Here is a 21008-nt window from a genome sequence, read left to right on the forward strand (position 1 = left end):
ACTGTGCAAGAGGTACCTGGAACAATGTTAATTTATGAAGTGGCTCCAATCAACAAGGGAGGTGTACACAGTGCTTTGAATAGCAAACACTGTCAGAGTACAAATTCAACAAAGCATAATGCAGAAGTCATATCAAATTATAATTGCACATTCTGCTACCCTGAACAAACACTTCGCATCTCTTCCTGATCAATTACTGAAACATGTGTTATTGACATTTGGGGACGCTACAGCTCAGTGTAGTAATGAAACGCAAAACTGATTGGAGCTCCAACACTAGTAGAAAAATGCAAGTTAAAAAAAAACAACCAAAGAAAACCACAAACACACAGTCTGCACCCTGAAAGATAAGTAGGACTGGTCTTGACAAGCAACTCTCTATAAATGATAGTCTCTTTTTATAGCTCTCTGCTGCTGGTGTTGAGCTCACACTCCCAGTTTGAAATACACAGGATTAGGTACAGAAGCATAAAAAGTATCCCATCGCCCATCTCTTTGTGGACACAAATCAAAAACAATGTCCTGTTTCAGAGATGCAAATTAGATGTTTTCTTTTGTAAATGAAAAAGTAAGGGGAAAGAGACAGCTCAACTTAAACTCCTGCTATTTGTGGCAATGCATTATTAAAATGACAAAAAAAAGTATGTATTCTGATTTTACCTTAGAAACCACATCTTCAAATTCTTCCAAAATTTATTAAACTGCAAAATCAATATTGCTCTTTTTAGATAACCCAATGAGGTATAAAACTCTGTAGTTGCATTTAACAAAGAATCCAGCAGCTCACCAGCCACCTGGCCAATCAGGCTGAAGAACTGCCGAGCATTTGTCAGAAAGTTGTTGGTGTCAAGAGCTCAGAGACAAATTCAAGGTGAGGACTGCAGCTACAGGACTATGAAGAAACACCTAAAGTCAGAGATCCCAGAGGTTCTTTTTGGAAAGATTAAACGAAAGAGAAACTTGACTGAGTAGATGGATGAACCTGTGCAGGGTCACTAACAGATAAAAGGAGTGAATCGAGCTAGAGATGTGTGGGTTGAGATACTGGTGTGAGCCGGTGTTGTCAAGAGATCAGCCAGACCTTTTTAAAGCAGATGATGAGCAGGAAACTATTTCCTTAACCTGTTTCTAAAAGCAAGACCGTTAAAGGTGCACTGTAAATTTAAAGGTCTAATGTGTCTGGGAAGTTCTTGCTTCGCATAAAAGACTGTTTACCGCAACACCACAACAGAAGGACATTTAGAGGCTGCTTCATTTGAATATGTTATGGATTCCAAACATTTAGTCTGACCAACATCACAGACCGACAGCATCTAAATTGCTGGTATTATTATGCTTAGGCAGCTTCCAAAGGTTAAATTGTCATTTTACTGTCAGAAAGACTTTTTGTTTTTATCATTTGGAATCTGATTAAAGAAGTGATTTTTAATAGTCAAAAGCCTTCTTCAGAGCCTCACCATTAATGTTCTGCCCACACTACGCCTGGATATTTTGCAAAACATATTTTTTCGGTCCATTTGTACCTTCAGTCCACACAAAAAGAGGAAACCTTGTTTTAAGAAAATATGAGCTGCAATTGTTTTGGGAGAATTGTCAGCCTTCATCTGCTTTGCTGTTTTGTATCTTCCCTTAAATTGGGATGTAGTCGATAGAGGAACGGATTGTTTAGATTTCAATAATGTTTTATGGACAGTTCCAAGTTTCATGAATTTTGGTTTGGCATATCAAAAGAAGATTTTTTTAATAGAGTTTTTCTAGGGTAGATGTTCAGAGATGGCTGTTTCAAAAATACTAAAGCTTCTAGAGAGAGTTGGATACATGGTAATGTCAGAGGAAAAACAGGAAAGAGAATAAATCACAGATTTATTGTAACTAATATAGGCAGTACAAAATTTAATATCACAATTGCATGATTTAATAATGCCGTGCAGCCATTGCAGAGAAACTGGGATACATTGTAAGGAGAAACTATACATTGTGATTTGTGTAGTTGAAGTTTCTCCTTGCAATTCAATTTTCCATCAAAGAGAGAGAGTGTCCAAGACATAACGGATTAGACATTTGCAGTGATGCAATGAAAGATACAGATGAGATGTTATTGGTTTTACTGTACCAATCTGTGCTTCAGCTATTGAAACAGAATAATTTTATTATTTGGAAGGTAAATTCCCTTTGTATTTGGGATAATTGACCAAAACATGACTGGCACACTAAATTAACAAATGGTGTCATCTCTGAGAACATTACCGGCCTCTGTAATTTGGCACCTTACCCCACACATTCATCTGTGACTCAAACTGATCAGTCTGGATCTGAATAATTTGTTAAAAAAAACAAAGCTATATCTAGTATTGCTGTTACTTAATCCATGCCTAAAGGAAAATTATTTCCCAAATAAACAACTTAAGAAGAGTACTATCATTTTCTCTTACATAATACATGTAATGAAATGTTACTCGATTACTGTCCTCTACATTCCATTTGCACAAATTGAGTCATTTGTAAATCATATTTGCTGCTAAGCAGTAGTTAATTACAAAGCAAACAGCATTTCTGCAGCTTGTTACATAGAGTGCTGCATTGTCCCCGATGTATTTTGACCCAGATTTATGTGCATCTATTGGGAGGATGTTCTCATCCGAAAAACAAGAGTCTAGGCATTTTCCTGAAAGGCTCCGAATGATTTGTGTTTGTCTTCAAAACTAGAAAATAAATGACTGTCCTTGCTCTGCAGAAAGGACAGCAGTGGTGCATTATTGTCACGTTGGGGAGGAAGTCAGAGATCCCTTAGAATACAGATCAAACAAATTTAGCCATTTACAGAACATCCTGTACCAAGGGCAAAATAATTTCTAATGAATACACTGCCACGATTTTACTAATCTTTACTCATTTGTTTTAGCTTGTAGGGCATATCAACGCTAATGAACAATCAGAAAAAGTTTAGAAAGTTCCCATCACTGACATTTGTTTTTTAGGTTTGGAAAGTTTTAAAATGAAGGTTTGTTGGTATAATTGAGATCTTTGTGCAATTCAGCAATTATCAGACAAGCTCAGCTGGTTTTATACCTCTGATGATAATGTCAGATAAAATTTATACATTTAAAAAACTGCACAAAGCTGGCCAGAAGATGAGAGGCAATCCTTTTGGAGGATAACCCCGCTCTCCCGCCCCCACCAGTGCTGGACAGGATTAACGCAAAAAAACCTCCCACTCAAAAATCAAAGCAGCTTTTCAGATTATATTAGGAAAAACTGGAAAAGAAGTACAGAAAATTCACTTTACTAAGGGGCTGCACTTGATGTCAGCATAGGGGAAATTTGCCTCAGTTCAAGTTGATCAATTAGGAAAACTACATTGCCAAGTTCCAGGTTGTTAGTAAAGCAAACACCACTCAAGAACACACTTATGTGATTGTTTTCACTTGAAATTACCCCCCCCCCAAGTAAAAATATTATGACAAAAAAGAAAGAAAAGTTTACATAGGATAACATTGCCTTGATTACATTTTTCTCTTGTTGACAGGAGGTCTGTTTGAAATGTCCAGAGTGCTCTTTGAACAAAAAAAAGCAACAGGATTACAGTGTAATGATTCTGCTGACCACTCAGTTAACCCTGTCGGCCTGATCTGTGGCCCTCCATTCAGTGCTGCTCTGTACAATCCCCAAAGCTCCCTGCAGGGACAAATGTGCTTTCTGAGCCCCTTTGTCAACATTAACAATATTATTTGATCTAAATCCATTTGATGAAAATTAATTCCTGCCACAGATTTTCAAGAAATGCATGTTTTCAGACAGGAATAAAAAAAGGTTAATGTCACTTTTCCCTTGACCAACTGATCAGATGATATTAACGTCCTTTGTGAAGAGCTCTGCACCATTTGGTAATTACACTACTTTTCTCCACATGGCACATTGAGCTTCAATAAGCTTTATATTTATGAATAAAATTTGAGGGAGCTGGAGGAGTGGACTGAGGATGGAGTATATGATAATAAATGTAGCCCATCGTGTTATGGAAAGACTGTCCACATGCTTGATACAAAAGAAAATTTTGGCTTTTAAGAAAATGACTATCACTTAATCGTTAGTCGATCAATGAGCACAATCAATTTTAGATTAACTTATTAATAGATAATCTTGCATCCCTGAAACAGTTTTTCATACCTTTTCCTGTCCATGGTGTCCCTGTTCTTGACTGGCCAGCAAACTTCCCTGACCTGATACAACAGACTGAATACTCCAGATGATCTGATATCAAAACCAAAAGGGCCTTTCACTATCCCCCAGCAGAACCACAAGCTGATCGCCTCCATGACACACCACACTGATGCAAGAATTCATGCAAAAGGAGCTACCAGTATTGAGTGCATGCAAGTAAACATGCTTTTCAGAAGCATGACAATTCTGTTTTATATATACTTTTCTTATGGATGTTATATAAAAATCTAATTTTATGAAACTGAGTTGAGAGCTCTAAGTCAAAATCCCCAAATGACAAGAAAGTTTTCAATGTTGTCACTCTGTGTGTGTGTGTGTAACGACACATTATGATATGAACCTCATTAACAAATATGGGACCATTTTGCTTGTTTTTGAGAGAAACCTGTATATGCTTTACAGCTTAAAGATGTAACAAAAATAGTATCCCACCCCTCTACAATGACTTATGAAAACAATGTGTGGCCTTGGAAGTTTCATAGTTTAGGAATGAACCCCAGAACTCAAAATAAACCAAAAATATTTTTCAGTCTGCCAAGAATACCTAACTTTGCTAAAGTTAATGCTGACAAGTTCACACTGCAGTAGAAACAGCAAACACCTTTACCTTTAGATCTTTGCTGTTATCGCAGAACATCAGACACGTTAAAATGATTGTGAACATATGTTTGTTACTGTGTTTATATAAAGGATCTCTAAATGGCCTGATGCAGCACGCCTTCAATATTAACGAGTCCCTATATGGAGATGATCATCCAGCAAAGTTCAGGTAATCTAAACAAGACTAAGTAAAGTTGCCATACAACAACCACAGATTACTTATACTAAATAAGGAACCTGTAAGTCTTAAAAAAATGTAGTCAAAAGCTAGTATATGTCAAACTAGTTACTGATTTATGACTTTAAACACCAAATACATTATATTGTAGCAGTAATCTAGTAAGTTTTGTTTAGGGAGCTGGGACAGAGTGGAGATCTGACTAAATGAAATCTATAATTTAGCAAGCAGCTCTGACTGTGTAATGAACAAGATGCCAGAGAACCCTCTTCATTTAAATAGAGCAAAGGCAACAGCAGCTTAGCTAAACAAACAGAAATTTTAAAATCCATTTACACTGTATTTAAAAGCCATTAATGCTATGCAAAGTGAATTATGAACAGTGCCAGCTCCTCATTTAATCTCAAGTCAAAATGTCTCTCTTCCAGCAAACCATGTTAAATAGAGTGATCCTTGAAACTATATAATGTATATTTTCTTCCATACTCTGGGCAAACAAACTTTATGGAGGCTTTGCTATAAACTCTGGTTACATCCTATAATCCACAGCACACTAGCAGGCAGCCCCTGAGATTAGACATTTAGGGTGAAGGCAGCTGACGGAGATGGATGAGGATAGGATGGAGAAACTCCAGGGTGAAATGAGCTGTGAAACCACAGACTTGTAACTACGATCTCAATGATTGGCACGCTACGGGTTAATGAGAATGTACTGAAGCACTTTCTGCTGCGTGCTGGTTTAGGCGCTAGCGTCATTTATCTTAGACGTGCATTTTATCATTTGTATAGGAGTGTGGGTTGGAGACAATGCAGGTGTGTTGTTAGAGGCATCGACTGTCACAAAGTGAAATGTGAAGAAGGCAATGATCTTAAAGTTGTGTGCCATGATTTCCCCCCCCCCCCTCCCCTCTAAACTCATGTGCAGTCAGCATTAAATTGTCAAGTGCTTGTGAAGTACTCTTGGGCTGGAATTGGAGCAGATGAAAGTTTAGGGGTTTTGTCTCTTTAGCAAATTTTCCAGGCATTTCAGTGCACTCCTCCACTGGAGAAGTAAGGTACCAATCTGTGACAGCCAGTAAGTAATCAGCTTATTCAGCAGCTGAGAGGCATTTCAGCTCATTTAAAGATTGCGCGTGTGAATAAGTAGGTATTATGGGTTTCTGTTTAGTTTCACAGTCTGATTAGAATACCGTGAATCCTTAAGGGTATATCCAAGGCAGCTTGTAACTTCATCACAAAACTACATCAAAAATTCTGTTTCCTTTATTTTCACTTTATTGTGACAAAATAACACGAGACATACAATCCTCTGCCTCTTTTCTGTGGTTCTGCCAGGTCCATACACTGCTCAGTCATAAACAACCAATCAGAGCCAGGAGGAGGGTCTTAGCACCATCAATGAAGCTCATGTATACGCTGCATCTCTGTTAATGGCAGAAAAATACCTTACGATTACAGGAAAATTGGCTCATCATCTGTCATCAGTGGCTATGGTAACTAGCATCCACAGTAGGCTGCTAGTTACCATAGTATCCTGCTGTGATGCTAGAAGGAGCTGTAGCATAGCAGAGAGCTAAGGGAAGAGTGTGAGCAGTGCACACATCAGGATGATTGACAGCGCTAAGACCCTCCTCCTATCTCTGAGTGGTTGCTTCTGATTGAGCTGTGCATTTTTGCAGATGGGAGTAGGACCACAAAGGCAGAGGAGCATAATTTCATTTCAGATCATCAGTCTCATGCAGTCCCAACACAGTGACAATGTTAAATACATAAAAAACATTTTTTATAAAAGTTGCCTACTGCAGCTTTAAGAAGAAATTTAGATTTATTCTTTACTGCCTGGTTTATCCAGTTTCTATCCTTTAAGATTGACATTTCTAATTATCATTGGGTATTTGTTTCAATTGGGCTCTGTTCTGGAATTCCCCAACTGAGAGACAGACAAACAATCTTTCCGTTCTGCTCTGGCAAGGGGAAATTAAGCATTCGATTTGACCAGTGATGAGCTGAAGTTGTTTTTTGCTCTTGTACACATATTCTACTACTTAATCTGTAGCAAACTTAATACCTAGCTATCTGTCGTTTTATTCTGCGAGATACGTATGACTCTTGTTCGGAGAAAAAAAAAAAAAAGGTTAGCTGCCATGTTATCAAAAATGGTGCAGTTATGGCAACAAGATTTCATGGGCATTGCTTTCCATACGCCACATGTCAAAGCTATTTTACCTGCTTGTGATTTTGTTGCTTTATTTTGAGCTCTCTGTTATGTGTGTGAGTCTGCAATTTGATAAAAAAAAATAAAATTAAAAAGTACAGTAACTCAAAAGGACTGCTCCATTTTTTTTTTCAAAAGAGCTGCAGGCTTGGTGTTGATTTAGTGAGAGTGACAAGCAAGCATATTAAATGCTTAATTATAAAAACAACAATAGTGCCTCTATTGTTTGCCAAGACTCAGAAGACAAGTATAAAACTGGAGGAAGAAGAAACAATTGAGACTTGTCATTCAACAGAATTTATAATGAGCTTACATCTTCAATATGTTTTTCTAAGAGATGGAAAAAAATACAGGATCATTAGAATCATAATAAGTTGGAATATTCAGGGTCTAATATTTACATAGTAAGCAGAACATTTGGTTACCTTAAAAGATTCCTGTCTCTGACATACTCAAAGCTAATTAATAACTACATTAGTGGCTGTCCAATAACCAGAGGTGGTCAGAGTATTCAAAACTTTTACTCAAGCAGCAAGTAAACTTACTCAAGTAAAAAATGTAACTGAGTAAATGTAACCAGTTACTAACCAGCCCTGCCATTAGCAATTACCACAGGTGAATAAAAAGAAATGAATACCAAAAAAAATAAGAAATAAAAAAGATTGTTCGGTGCTTTAGAAGGTGCCGCATACAATCATAGCAAAACTTAAACAAGAAAAAAAAAAGAAACGCAAACAAGCATTTTGTTCGAACCTGTAAATTATGTGAACTTATCTTTATTGCAAATTACTTAAAAGGACAGGAAGATGCAAAATTAATAGGACCTTTAAGAAGCAGTCACACAGACGCAAATCTGTACTGCAAACAATCATGCTTTGTTCAGAAGCAGCCAGTAAGTGAGTAAACTGCTTTGAGCTTAATGCGTGAGTGTGTTTTACTGAAGAGGATTAGGCAAGGCATTACCACAAAGCTTATAGCTGAAGTCTGCAGGGGGATTAAGACAGCCATGACTCAAACGAAGGGGTTATAAAAGAAAAATCACAGGATTGCTTGAGAGGGAGGTCAAGCAAAGTGCTTGTCCTACCAGCACAAAGCGAGCGTGGAAAATGTTGAGAAAGCAGGGATGTAAATGCTCTCTAACGTAGAGGTAAGATTTAGTACTCACAGATACATTTACTGTAAATAGGAGCCTCGGCTTGAACTGTCGAAACAAACAAGATCAAATCACACAGATTTTGAGAGCGACTGTTCTCATGAGTCCACTTACGAGATCAAAACTGATCAAAAAAACTTTTAAGTTGTCAAAAATATTATAACTCAATGTCCAACATAGACCATAAGTTTGCATTTCTACAAGGTCACGTACTGTGAAAAATGGCAAAAATGGATGGTCATCTGGAGAAATCAGCTTTCAAGTCATATGACCTTGAAATAGTCTATTTTGAGTGTGTTTGGTTGTTTTAGGTGAATTTTTCTTTATACTAAACATTGCTTCTTTTTACTGTCCATATCCTCTCTGTGTATATCCACCCCATACAGGATATAAACAAGTCAAACAATGAAGAAAGTCACAAATCAGAAGTAGCAGAGGGAAAATTTGGTAGTTTAATTTCAGCTGCAAACAATAACCATTTTATTGTTCATATTATCAAATAGAAACATCTGTAAAATTAGATGTTTTATCATGTCAAGTGGTCACACTGGTCTCCTCAGAGCTAAAATAAAGGTATAGATAAAACAAAACATTATTGAAAACTAAACAGCTATATTGAAGATATGTGCAACAGACCAACCATAAACAGTCCTTCAGAAATCATCTGTGGTGTGAAATTATATTTGACTGCATAAAAGGTAGGAAGTGTTTCAGGCTTCTCCAGTGAGACAATTATCTGTGTATAAAAGGTAATGAACCCATGTAAAAGACTGGGTCACTTTCATAGTTCATATGCAGTTAGAAGACGCTAGACATAATTTGGAAAATGAAGTCAAGATGATATTTGCATGCCGAGGAGTAGATAGGGTCAATGTCAGAAGAAGGTCATAGTCAAGAGGCATGCTTCAAAGACGTCTAACAAACAAGATTATCTCTGTGTACTTTTTTGAGCTTGAAGGCAACAGAAACCCTGATTTGTGACAAAGACAACTGAATGGTGACTGACCTCCTCAGATCTTTCACAAAGAAACAAACAGCTGGGTCGACATCCCGTCCACCTTTACCACAGTCTGCACTCCGCTCGATCTTCTGCTTTTTACCGCCTGCAGCTGCTTCAGCACCTACACATGACGGGAGGAAATATGAACTCCATTATTATGATGCTTGAAAATGGACAGCGTTCAAATGTGAATCATACATGAGAAGCAAGGGTGTCTGTAAAAAAAAAATTTTTTAAATCCTATATCAGCTAATATACCACATTTCCCACCAGCACGGAAGGCTAAAGCACCATGGGCTAAAGATTTTAATAATTCTTCCAAAACTATTGGAACCATGTTTTCTTGGGCACAGAAATGACAAAAATGTGTCAGCTGTTGTTGAGGTTGCAAACTCAATTTTTTTCCACATTTAAATACAAAGGAAAATATTTCATGAAAGGAAAGGTTTCCGTCTAAAAAATATGTCTAATAATGCATGACCAATTACAATGTAACACTATTTTTACTGTATTAATTAGGTATAAGCCATTATGCAATATTCTGTTGCTTTCTTCTATATCAAAACAGAAGACAAAGCAAAAGTTGAAGCTGTTTATATCTTTTAGAAAAGTGTATACCTTCGATTCAGTGACGAGATTAATTGGAAAACAAACATTTCTAAAGTGTTAAAAAAGACCTGAACCAAACAAAAGTTCAAGTGGTACACTCAGCTTGAGAGAAATAGATCTAGAAATGTTTGCAGTAATTACACCTCAAATTTAAATCATTTGACTAAGCTGCGAAAAATATCACCTTGATCATTTCTGACCATTTTTTTCCCAAGTATTATCCATGAAAAGTAAACAAGAAACCTAAGCTATCAGTATGGGGTCACATTTTATTGTTCAACTGCAAGGTCTACCGTCATCAGACGATAACAGATTCTATTAACAAGTTACTATCACACATGTAGTCGAACAAAAATGGTGTTTAGTCAATGGCTTGGCCCTGGATTAGTTATAAGTGCTTATGTGACCATTTGTGAAAATTTATTGCCCAACCCTGTCAGAGAGCGTCATGATTTAGGCCGGCTGTTTGTACTTAAAAGAAATCAATACAGATTCTTTTGGAACATTGATCCTAAGCAGCTTTTCAATTCAGTTAATACACAAATGTAATTATCAGCTGTAATATTGGACTTTTGGATTTGGACACTGATGCACTATAAATTAATACCCGAACGCAAACGCACATTTTTAATTGCTGCCATGATTAATTTGTAGGCTTTTCAATAGCAGAGTCATTAATGTACAGCCAATCCATCAGTGTGTATGTGCAGAGTGTGACATGGATGGTTTCCTCTGTAATTTATGTAACCGAGTCATTTCCATCCCCAGTGGAAACATGTTATTAAATTAAAGATGGTGCTAAATTGCTAGATCAAAGAAAGTATATTGATCATTTCATAAAATGCGGTCATTTACAAAGCACTTTAATTAGATGTTGGAGCAAAGAAACCAGCTGGACACCCTTCTGTCACTACATGGTCCATTGCAATTTTTGACAATATTTGAAGAGAAAAACAGATCTGAAGCCTTTTTAAATCTAACACCTTGTGTATTTTTCCCCCATGTAGTGATTGTGCCAAGATGAGACAACACACTCCATAGTTGTATTAATTATACAAGCAGGTAAAACACAAAACAAACAGTCTTTCCTGTGGAAAAAGTCTTTTTAAAATATGTAGGAATGATAAAAACGAATGTTGGATTTTGGGTGGAAACCTGTACATACTATGCAGTGCAGAGGATAACCTAAAATTAAAAACAGTTGATTTTCTTCAACAAAACTTTAGTCTGAAGAGACATAAAAACAATGCCAGTCAGTGTGTGAAGGCTGAAAAGAGAGCATCGCCATCCAGCCGGAGTATACAGGAACTAGAAATGTCAGCAGCAATGTTAATCAATAATCCCTGGCTACCGTGTAACAGCACTAATGCTCTCTGAGGCAGGTATGCTGCAGGAAGAAGGTACATTTGTAAAGAAAAAAAAAGTAAATGTCTGCCAAGTGCGGTTCTCTCTTCCTGAGGCTTATCCTGCAGCTCTTCTGGTGTCATTTCAAGGCATGAGCATGTGCCGTTTGAACACGGAGGGAGACGGAGGGCCTCCTGCTGAGATTTTTAAGCATCAAACTTTCTTTTGCGTTCTTGGGGAAATTTTTGTGCACTAATTTGCCTACATCCCTACATCACTTTTGGGAGAAGTCATGTTCAGTCCCGTCAAAACCGAGCCAGGCATAACGCAATAAAAAGAACACACTAAATGCTACAAAACATTCTGCAGTGTTTTAATATAAAAATAGTTTTCACCGTTCTTTTCTCTTTAAATCATCCCTGCTTGCAGACTTAACAGATTTAAAATTTAATTTGTCCCTACATCAATCAGATTGTAAAATTAAGTAGGCATGCAGCGTTTTATCATGCTTCTGATGATGTGGTCTAATTTGTGGCTTTGTTTACTTGCTGCAATGTATGTGGGAATGTTCAACATCTGTTTTTATTGAGCAATATGCGTTATTTTTTATATAGTATTCACATGACTTTTATTGTTTGCAGTATATTTAATTGTGGAAGCAGCTTTGCTTAGGGTATAATGACCCTAATCCCGTCCAAAAACAACAAAAAAAGTGACCATCAAAACGTCGCCTATTATATTGATGACAGTAAAGCCAGGGTTTAAACAGGGCCGTAGAACTGATTCTCTCAATTCAAGTTCATTCCTTGCTCTCTTTAAAGAAGCTAATTTTCAGACTGAAACACATGGAGAGAGATAACTAGCAGATCTCACCAGTGCCAGAAAACTGAAGACAGCGGACGAAACCCACAACCTTCCTAAACTCATCAAGATTCAAGGAGAGTGGCTGTCACACAGTGAAGGTCACTTGTGTAATAACTGAGTGAAATGATTAATACACTTGCAATGACATGATGTGCACGGTGATCAAGAGCTCCAGTGATGGATTACAAAGTGTGGTAACCAATTTCCTGTAAATAATACTGAATTAAGAAAGACCTTTTAAAACTACATGATGAATGAAGTTAACATATTACTACCCTTTTTTTCCCCTTCTATGCATTTTATCTTTCAGACAATGCTGTAAACATAGAGAGTATCACAGACCCAATGAAGAGAAAGATGCACATCATACAGCACAGAAGATGCATTCCTCACTATGCTGAAGACGGTGTAAGAATCATTTTAAACTCGATGTTAGAGGTGATTTTCATAACATTTTTCAAGGAATACGTTTTTAAAATCATCTTTCAATGTGTCATCAAAGGAAGTGAAGGTCAAATAGCTTAGCCTCTCTTCAAGGTTGCCTTCGCATATCAATTAGCACTGGGCTGATGCACATCATCACCTTTACATACTGTCCCATGCTACTGACCTGTCTGAAGGAAGAGGTGGACACCTCACACATGAATCATCAAGACCAACTTTACGGCTCTCTCCAGTGAAAACATTTTAAACATTAGCCTCAGGATGCGTCTTCCAGCAGTTTGACTGGGACGGATATTCTCTCATTAATTATTATAGTTGCTCCACATCTGCTGCCCCCTGACACATGCAGGCATCTATCACAACTAGTAGACAGGGCAAGAAAACGAGGGCCGAAGACCCATCTGTTGGCCATTCATAATTCATTCATTTTCTCTGAGGAGTGAGTGGCTGGCAAAACATTTAATGATCACACCACTGATACCACGACAGAGCCAGTCATCAGCAGCCATCCGATGCCCGGAGAATTATCAGAGAACTCGGAGCGTGCCGAGCGTAGAGCGAAATGAGCAGAGAGCCGAGATGTGGAGCCGGAGCAACCTGATTAAATGGAAAACACTTCTCCAAACTAAAGTTAAACTAACTAAACTGATAAAGACACATTTTTTTTATGTCTCTGAAGTTAATGATAAATATTGAAAACATATTTCAGTATTTTATGGTTACATAAAGCTTTTATGTCATTTACACACAATAGTAAACATATTCAAAATTTTAAACTGGGTGATGTCTCTCTTTCTCAAGTTTCTTGAGATTCAGGGTGTTTTCACACCTAATAGTCTGGTAAACTCTGTTCGATTGGGGACCAAAACTGCAACATTTGTTACATTTTTAAATGGTGTGGTCTCGCTTTCACTCTGCATTGTGTCAAACAATCAAAACTAATTGAAAACCAAGAACTACTGAAGGAAACGACACAAAAATAACCGAAGACGACATTAGCGCAACTTCCTTCTTCACAAAATGTACACAAAAAAAGGAGTGGCATCAGACTCCTTTGAAGTCTGTTGAAGGATTTCTCTTTGCCTTTGTTGAAAAACCATGAGCCATTTTTCCCCATCTAGTGTTTGACTCCTGTGTTTGTTTTGGTTTTATTGACACAGAATGCCTTGCGCTATACTCCTCTTCTTGGTTTGGAGTAATCGCCGATCCACTTGCATGCACATAGGAATTCAAACCTTGCCAGAGTTCACTTCAACCAACCGAGACCCAAGCTTTTAATTTGCTTTTTTGATTCGCATCAGAGTTTGATTGTACATTCACACTTCCCCAAACAAACCAGACTTTACTCACAAAATATATGTCTATAAAATTTTAATCAAATTTAGTTTGACTAAAATGGAGCCAAATAGAGTTGCAAAAATAGAGTTCTAATCAAACCATTTAATAAAACTAGAATTTTATTAAAGTGGACTAAACAGGCTAGTGTGAACGCATAGTCAGTGCGAAGTTTGTCTGAGTTGCTTTGAGGAGTCAATTCATCTTCCGCTGTTGGTCCATTGTGTTTCATCAAGTCCAAATCTACTGAAGCTGTCCAGGAGTAAACTTTAGAGAACTTCATGCTGCCTCATCAGACAAGCTTTAACGAGATGCTGCTTTCATTTTCCAGCAGAACTTGGCATCGGTCCATACAGCCTAAAGGAACCTATACCCGCTTTAAAGAACTTGATTGTCCAGCAAATTTCCATGACCCCCATAAAGAATCAATGGACTATTGTCAAGAGGAATACGAAAGACACTGGAGTCAGCAATGCAGATGAGCTAGGGGTCACTATTTAAGTAACCCCGGCTTCCCAAACACCCCAACAGAACAACAGGCAGATCGCCTCCATGCCATGCCATAGTAACGAGGCGTTTCATGCAAAAGGACTCATGAACAGGTATGGAGTATATATATTGTACACAGCAATATGCTAATTAATACTTAACTTTAGAAGGCCCATTTTTTAGGCACTTTTGTTAAATTTATTTATTGGCTCTTCTGTTGTACTCCAGCTTTTTGAGAAACTGAATTTTCTGTTTTTCAGAAAAACGGAAATCACTGAAATAAATTTGGCTTTTATGTTAAATTCACTTGTATGCCTTCCAAGTAATTTAGGTTATCCTGAATGTTATATTAATGACAGACTTCCTCTTATAATTGGCAGTAAAATGGGGGTGGGGGGAGTACATTCTTTAACTTGAAAACAAACTGAAGACATTTTCAGTACTAAACATCTTGATATTTAGTACCCAGTCATTGCTTCATGTGTACCACAATATAAAAGCTACAAACTTGATGTCCCAAACCAATTTGTTGTCCTTGGAATATCCTCCCACAACACCATTCCCATGCAACCTCCTCCAGCTCTCAAAACATTAGGGCAATTTTCACAGTGGATTAAGCAAAACAAAGAGTGTTTCAGTGGGTCTGGGTCACATGCTGTGAGAAACAGTGTGGTTGTCACAAGCATTTAGGAATATAGATAGTAAATCTGATTGTATTTAGAAGTGCTTTGCTTGCATTGAGGGGTTCGGTTGCTTCCTTTTAGGGGTGGATCTGATGCTACATTTGAATGCTGCAGCTAAATACACATCAATTGTTCTCTTCTCCTATGCTGACACTACTTTAGATTTGTGAATTGAAGGAAAATCTATTTTACTTTAAACAGATCACCAATGGCCTTTTGAGACAGAGTCCCATTGAGTGAATATTAAACCTATGTTTTTGCAAAAAGTCGTTACAACCTCTCAGATCAAAGTGACAGAGGAGTAAGTCACAAGACCAAGCATGCCCTGGAGCAGCAGGTGGAGTTGATATACAACAAGAACCAAAAAAAAAAAAAGAAACTTGGAAGCCAAAGTGTTCTAGGGAGGATACGTTTTAGACCAAGAACCACAAACTGCATGAGAAAACTAAGTTCAAAGTAAATAGGAAGGAAAGATTTGGAAGCTGAGCAAATACCCATGGTGCCTGTCAACACTCTGTGGTACTTTCTGTGCTGAACTCTTTCAAGCTTGTAGGCAGAAGCTGGCACTTACAATCATGCAATAAGTCACCGAATGAGAAAATAGGTTAAGACTAACTACATTTAGCAACAGAAATAAATTAGTTAAAGGCCTAGGGATCTTTTATTGCCTCATTAAGCTTGTAAGATGTTTCAAACTGCAGCTATAGAGGCACTAATGATAAAGTTGTGTGTGTTTATGTAGTTGTTGAAATATAGGTCAGACAACAATTTGGTTGTTTTTACAACTTCTGATTTTTTATTTGAAATTCATGTCACTCATGGGTCACCTCTGGCAGGCAATAAAAAGTTACTGAACTGACTGTCTAATAGTGGAACAATGTCTTACTAAACAAATGCTTAGTTCAGAAAACAGGTAGTAATTTTGTGCACGCAATGTTCATTTTAAAAAGTCATTTGGGTATTTATTTAGCATTTCTTTAGGAAATGGACAGTATTTTCCACTACTTTTGTGAAGCCAAGACTTATGCGAGTTCGTTTCAAACACCGAAGCTAGGCCTGTCGCGATAAACCGTAAATCGATTAATCGTACGATAAAAAAAACCTATCGACGTCATTTAATTTATCGTCCATATCGTCTCTGCTTGTATTTTTCTCTTTCTATTGATGACGCTGGATGTGTAGGCTCAACTCCGGCGCTATCCACTGACCCCTCCCTTCCTCATTTTTTAGGAAGGGAAAAATGAGAAGGGAGGAGGAGGGGACTATTACGTCAGGTAGTCAGCGCGCACATCATTTTGTACTGCTGCAGCTTTAGAGCCCCGTGAGGAGTTAGCAAGGTAAAGAAACACTATCTCATATTGGGGGAGGAGAGACTCGAAATGGAACTCGTTTCAAAGCCGAACGCAACTGCCGCAGTGTGGGAGTATTTTGGATTCAAACCAAATGACCGAGGCGAACCGCTGAACCTTTGCGAGCCGGTATGTCGCATTTGTCATAAAATAGTAGCAACTAAAGGTAGCAATACAACCAACTTTTACGTGCACCTAAAGCACAACCATCCAGTAAAGTTTTTCCAGCTGAGGAGGAAAAGTACAACCGGTGGCCCGTCTTCGTCTTCAAGTTCGCGACAGTCCACCGTCATTGAAACATTTCATCGACAGGAAGCATACAAAAAGGACGGCGCAAAGTGGTGCGCGCTCACAGACAGCGTAGTTCGCTTAATTGCTAAAGAGATGCTCCCATTTAATATTGTTGAAAAGCTGGCATTTCGAAAAATGTTGCAAACTTTTGATAGACGGTACGAAATCCCCGGAAAAACATACATATCACAAACGGCAATTCCACAACTTTACAGCAGTATTAAAGAGGACATACTGAAGGAGATAAAAGACATTTCATTTTACTCTGCTACGTCGGATATGTGGTCAAGTTCAAATATGACTCCTTATATGAGCTTGACCATTCACTATATAGCTGCTGACTGGACCCTGCACTCTAAATGTTTAGAGACCAGGTATGTCCCAGTTCCAGTGTTGAGTGTTCTTTTGAAAATAAAGGATATACATCTTTGGCAAGAAATCGCATGCATTATTTCGTCATTTCCATTAAATCAGTGTAAAAAGGTCTTCAGACAATACTATCGTCTATCGCAATAGTTTTTTGAGACAATTAATCGTTCAGCAAAATTTGATATCGTGACAGGCCTAACCGAAGCCCTTCGTTTAAATCAGGAAGTATGTTTATATGTACTGATACTTATTGATTTAAATATAGCAATACAACTAAGAGTTAATATGAGCATTATAAATATGAGTGCTTAAAAAGGGACAATGTAAATGTTATATGTGCTGCTAAAGCTGAAACTTCATTTATTGACAAAACTGATTGTGATTACCCTACAATCTACTGACATATTTTCTTATTCCACCTTTAAACAATGTGCCCATATTTATTGCTGAGATCTGAGGTCTCAGGTATACAGAATAAATAAACACTTAATGCGGCCATTAAGGTCAGTTCAGGTCCATCCTGCTGGCCAAATGTATCATCTATATGCAAATTGTGAACAAAAGATGGCTGAATTATAGGATCCTCATAACAAATGTGTACAAGAAGTCATTTGTGATTGCAATATTGCATACACTGATATTAAAATGTAGATTGAATTCAATATATTGTGCAACACTAATCATAACAATTGTGTTTATACAAACATGCAAACTATGCCAGGCAAAAAATTATTAAAATATTGTATTTGCTACTTTGATTAATGTTTGCATTTGACAACTTTTACAACCCTTGCATTTAATTACATGCTGAACTAGCTCAAGAGTCAACACAATGGTTGTCATTCTAATTACTAAATTAAAAGTGTGGAATAAAAGCAAAGCTAATAAATACATTTAAAAAGATACACAACTGTGGTATTTTTATTTAACAAATTTTCATTAGAAATATTAAACAATATCCAATAAAATATAAATAACATGAGAGTCACTTCCCACTTGCTTTTGTGTCTGAGAGCTGCTCTGAACTTGTTAGCAGCACAGACACTGCGGCATGAGCGCCACAAAAAAAAGAAAAAGAAGAAGAGGGCTGTGCCCCAGCTGTCTTTCACATGAAGACAAGACTTGCATCTTCAGAACCTTGTTAGTTCTGCAAAAAGGCCACAGACTGCTAAGGAATATTAAGCAGCTGAATCTGTTGAAAATAAAAAGGATTTTGGAAGAGAGTGGGAAGCCTCTAAAAGGCTTTGATGGTATATATCGCTCAATCTTCAGCAGATATGATGGAATGAAAAAATAAAGGCAGTTGAACAAAGAAGCTCTAGGGACAGGGGAGAGGTAAGGGGTTATTCTTCTCCCCTCTGTTCTGCATATGCATATATCATTATCTGTCAATCAAAGAGGCTTCCTCCTGAAATGCCATAAATTCTGACTGAAAAGCAATCCAGCCGGCCAGAAATAGAAACAACTAGTGAAAAGTAGAGCATCAATGTTTAGGGGCTGTTTCCCTCCCCCCCCACTCGGGCACACTCCGTTACTCACTACTAGTTATTCACAATGTGAAAATATTTGAAAAAAGAAAAAAACCCTGAAAATTATTAATAAGAGTCCAAACCTACATCGCTCCCCATAACTCATCAGAGCATTCTTAAAGGAAGTAGCCTGAGATTTAAACTGTGGTTTAACATTGTAATGTAAAGATGCAAAAGTTTTGAAAACTTCCTGATTTGTGTACTTCCGTCCCTGACCTGGAAACAGAAGTGAGGAAGCAGGTCGACTAAATTAGGCACGTAATTCTCCCTGGATGTTACATTGCCACTGAAAAGCTTTGAATCCCCATGAGTAAATATGATGACGACTAGTGGGGATGTTAATGGGTCGGTAGACAAATGAATACTTAGTTTTTGTACACAGCAGCAAAGGATGAGTCCTCATCGTTTTATAACTCAACCCCTTGGGCTGCCTTGCTCCACAACTATGTGTACTCACTAGAAAAGAAACCTTTGGAAAACAAGCTTAAAATGATCTAACATTAAACTAAAAAAAAATTCATAGTAGCAATGAAACATAAAAAGGTACTTAGACGTGTTATAAATTTCAAATAGCAGAGAATTCTTGTATTGTATTTTTCTTTTTAAAAAATAATAATAAATCAAGTGTGAAAGAACACAACTATTTTACTTTATTGCTTGATCAGAGTCACATTAGTTGGCCTTATAAAATGATCCTATATACAGAATGGTAAACAAATCTGGATAAGTGATCGCCATGTACATCACATTCAAATACGGCCACAGTAACTGCATCAAAAATAACCAAGAATTAATTTGGGTAGTATGCACAGCTGTCTCAGCAGAGCCAACAAGTCAGGGCCTGAAAAGCCTTTTTGTTAAAAAGGAATGGAGGAAATAAAGCGAGTTTTGATATAGTATTTTGTTGTTTTTTAGTTTCTACGAGCATCTCTTACATAAACAAGCTGGCTTATCAACGGCACTCTTGTTGAGACCGCTAAATTTACCCTTATTTTGCATGTCCTACTCCAATCACACTTCAGCTTGACAAACCCTGCCCCCACTTCTACAACACCTGCTGTTTTCCAAAAGGGTCACTTCAAGTCTAGTCTTCAAGGAGAAAAAAAGAAAAACACCCACAATTTTTGAGAAAGCTAAGGTTAGAAAAAGAAGAAGGCCACAGTGAGATTTCATGTAAAGCACTTTGACACACCCAGCTAAAGAATTCAGGAGAAATGTCAAGAGTCTGTAGGCCATTCGGTAACAAGGCTGAACATGTGAGGCCAAGGAGAAGAGAGCTGTTGAGAGGAAGAGCCCTGAAGTGATTTTTGTCTCTTTCAAAACTGACCTTGTCTCTACTTTATTCTGCAACTTTTCCTGGCCTCTTCAAACAAATTATATCTCCCATCAGGGCAGCACCGTACTGCCAATCTGTGGCCATCTCTCCTGAATGTAATTGCTGTTTGTCCTCCTGCAGATTGCAAGCCATCTCCATTTCCTCCACTTCACCTCACATGAAATGCATTATTTCTGCAGCAGTGAAATGCTTTGGCAATAAAAACATCATACTATGGATTGGTTCTGAAGTCCTCGTCTGAAATATGTCGTCTTCCTGCTTTGTAGATTTGTAAAAAGCCGCTGCCAGTTTGACGGACTTCAGAAGTCTATCAATTTGTAGCCGAGTTTGTAACCCAGAGTGTCCATGTGGCTTGGCTTTCACACCTCTGTCACTGTCCAAATGTCCACTGGAACCATTTCAGAAGGAGGGTATCTGAGGAAATCAGTGTGTGTGTGCATGTATCAATGCCAGGATTAGTTGCATTTTATCTGATCACTGCAGAACATGGCTATGATTACATTTAGATTAGAGCCAAACTGGTAACAGTCTTAATGGCAAGTACATTACAACGTATATAGATCTTGAAAGCATGAACATATAAGTTCTTTTATAAAATCATTTTGTTGTCTGATGCATAAAGACACACATTTGCAAACCCAACTTCAATGACGATTTCCAGTTGGCTGCATCACAATAATAGACTATCCAACAATGACAGAGCAGCTGTTATGGATATGTTAAGGAATGTGGTTATTCCTAGCAACTGTGTCTGTTTGGTGGATGCACCATTACAACCCACTCACCATTACACTTTTAACTGCATTGCACAGTTCAGTGGGAAACTAGAACTCAGTTAAATACTGTTTTTTATTTTACAGTACTGCAAATTATAATTATAATTATATATAATATACATGTGAATGAAGCTGCTGCAGAAAATGTTATTGTTTTCGCTTCGCAAGGATCTTAGGTGACAGCTTGTAGTTTTTCACGTAGAAACTTAGCAAACCAAGACTT

General features: G+C 37.6%; 1 protein-coding gene across 2 annotated transcripts in view; it reads right to left on the reverse strand.

Annotated features, from left to right (window-relative positions):
- Positions 1 to 21008, reverse strand: part of glce (glucuronic acid epimerase) — a 59890-nt gene that overhangs the window by 21982 nt on the left and 16900 nt on the right. The window contains exons 2-3 of one of the 2 annotated variants that reach the window (XM_023332245.1): positions 9374 to 9488; positions 8380 to 8415 (exon numbers count right to left, since the gene is read on the reverse strand). The gene's annotated coding sequence lies outside the window, so the exon portion shown is untranslated. The remainder of the gene's footprint in view (positions 1 to 8379; positions 8416 to 9373; positions 9489 to 21008) is intronic. The other variant, XM_005809583.2, reaches the window with a different exon arrangement.

Source organism: Xiphophorus maculatus, chromosome 4 (assembly GCF_002775205.1).
Source record: "Xiphophorus maculatus strain JP 163 A chromosome 4, X_maculatus-5.0-male, whole genome shotgun sequence".
Taxonomy (NCBI): Eukaryota; Metazoa; Chordata; class Actinopteri; order Cyprinodontiformes; family Poeciliidae; genus Xiphophorus; species Xiphophorus maculatus.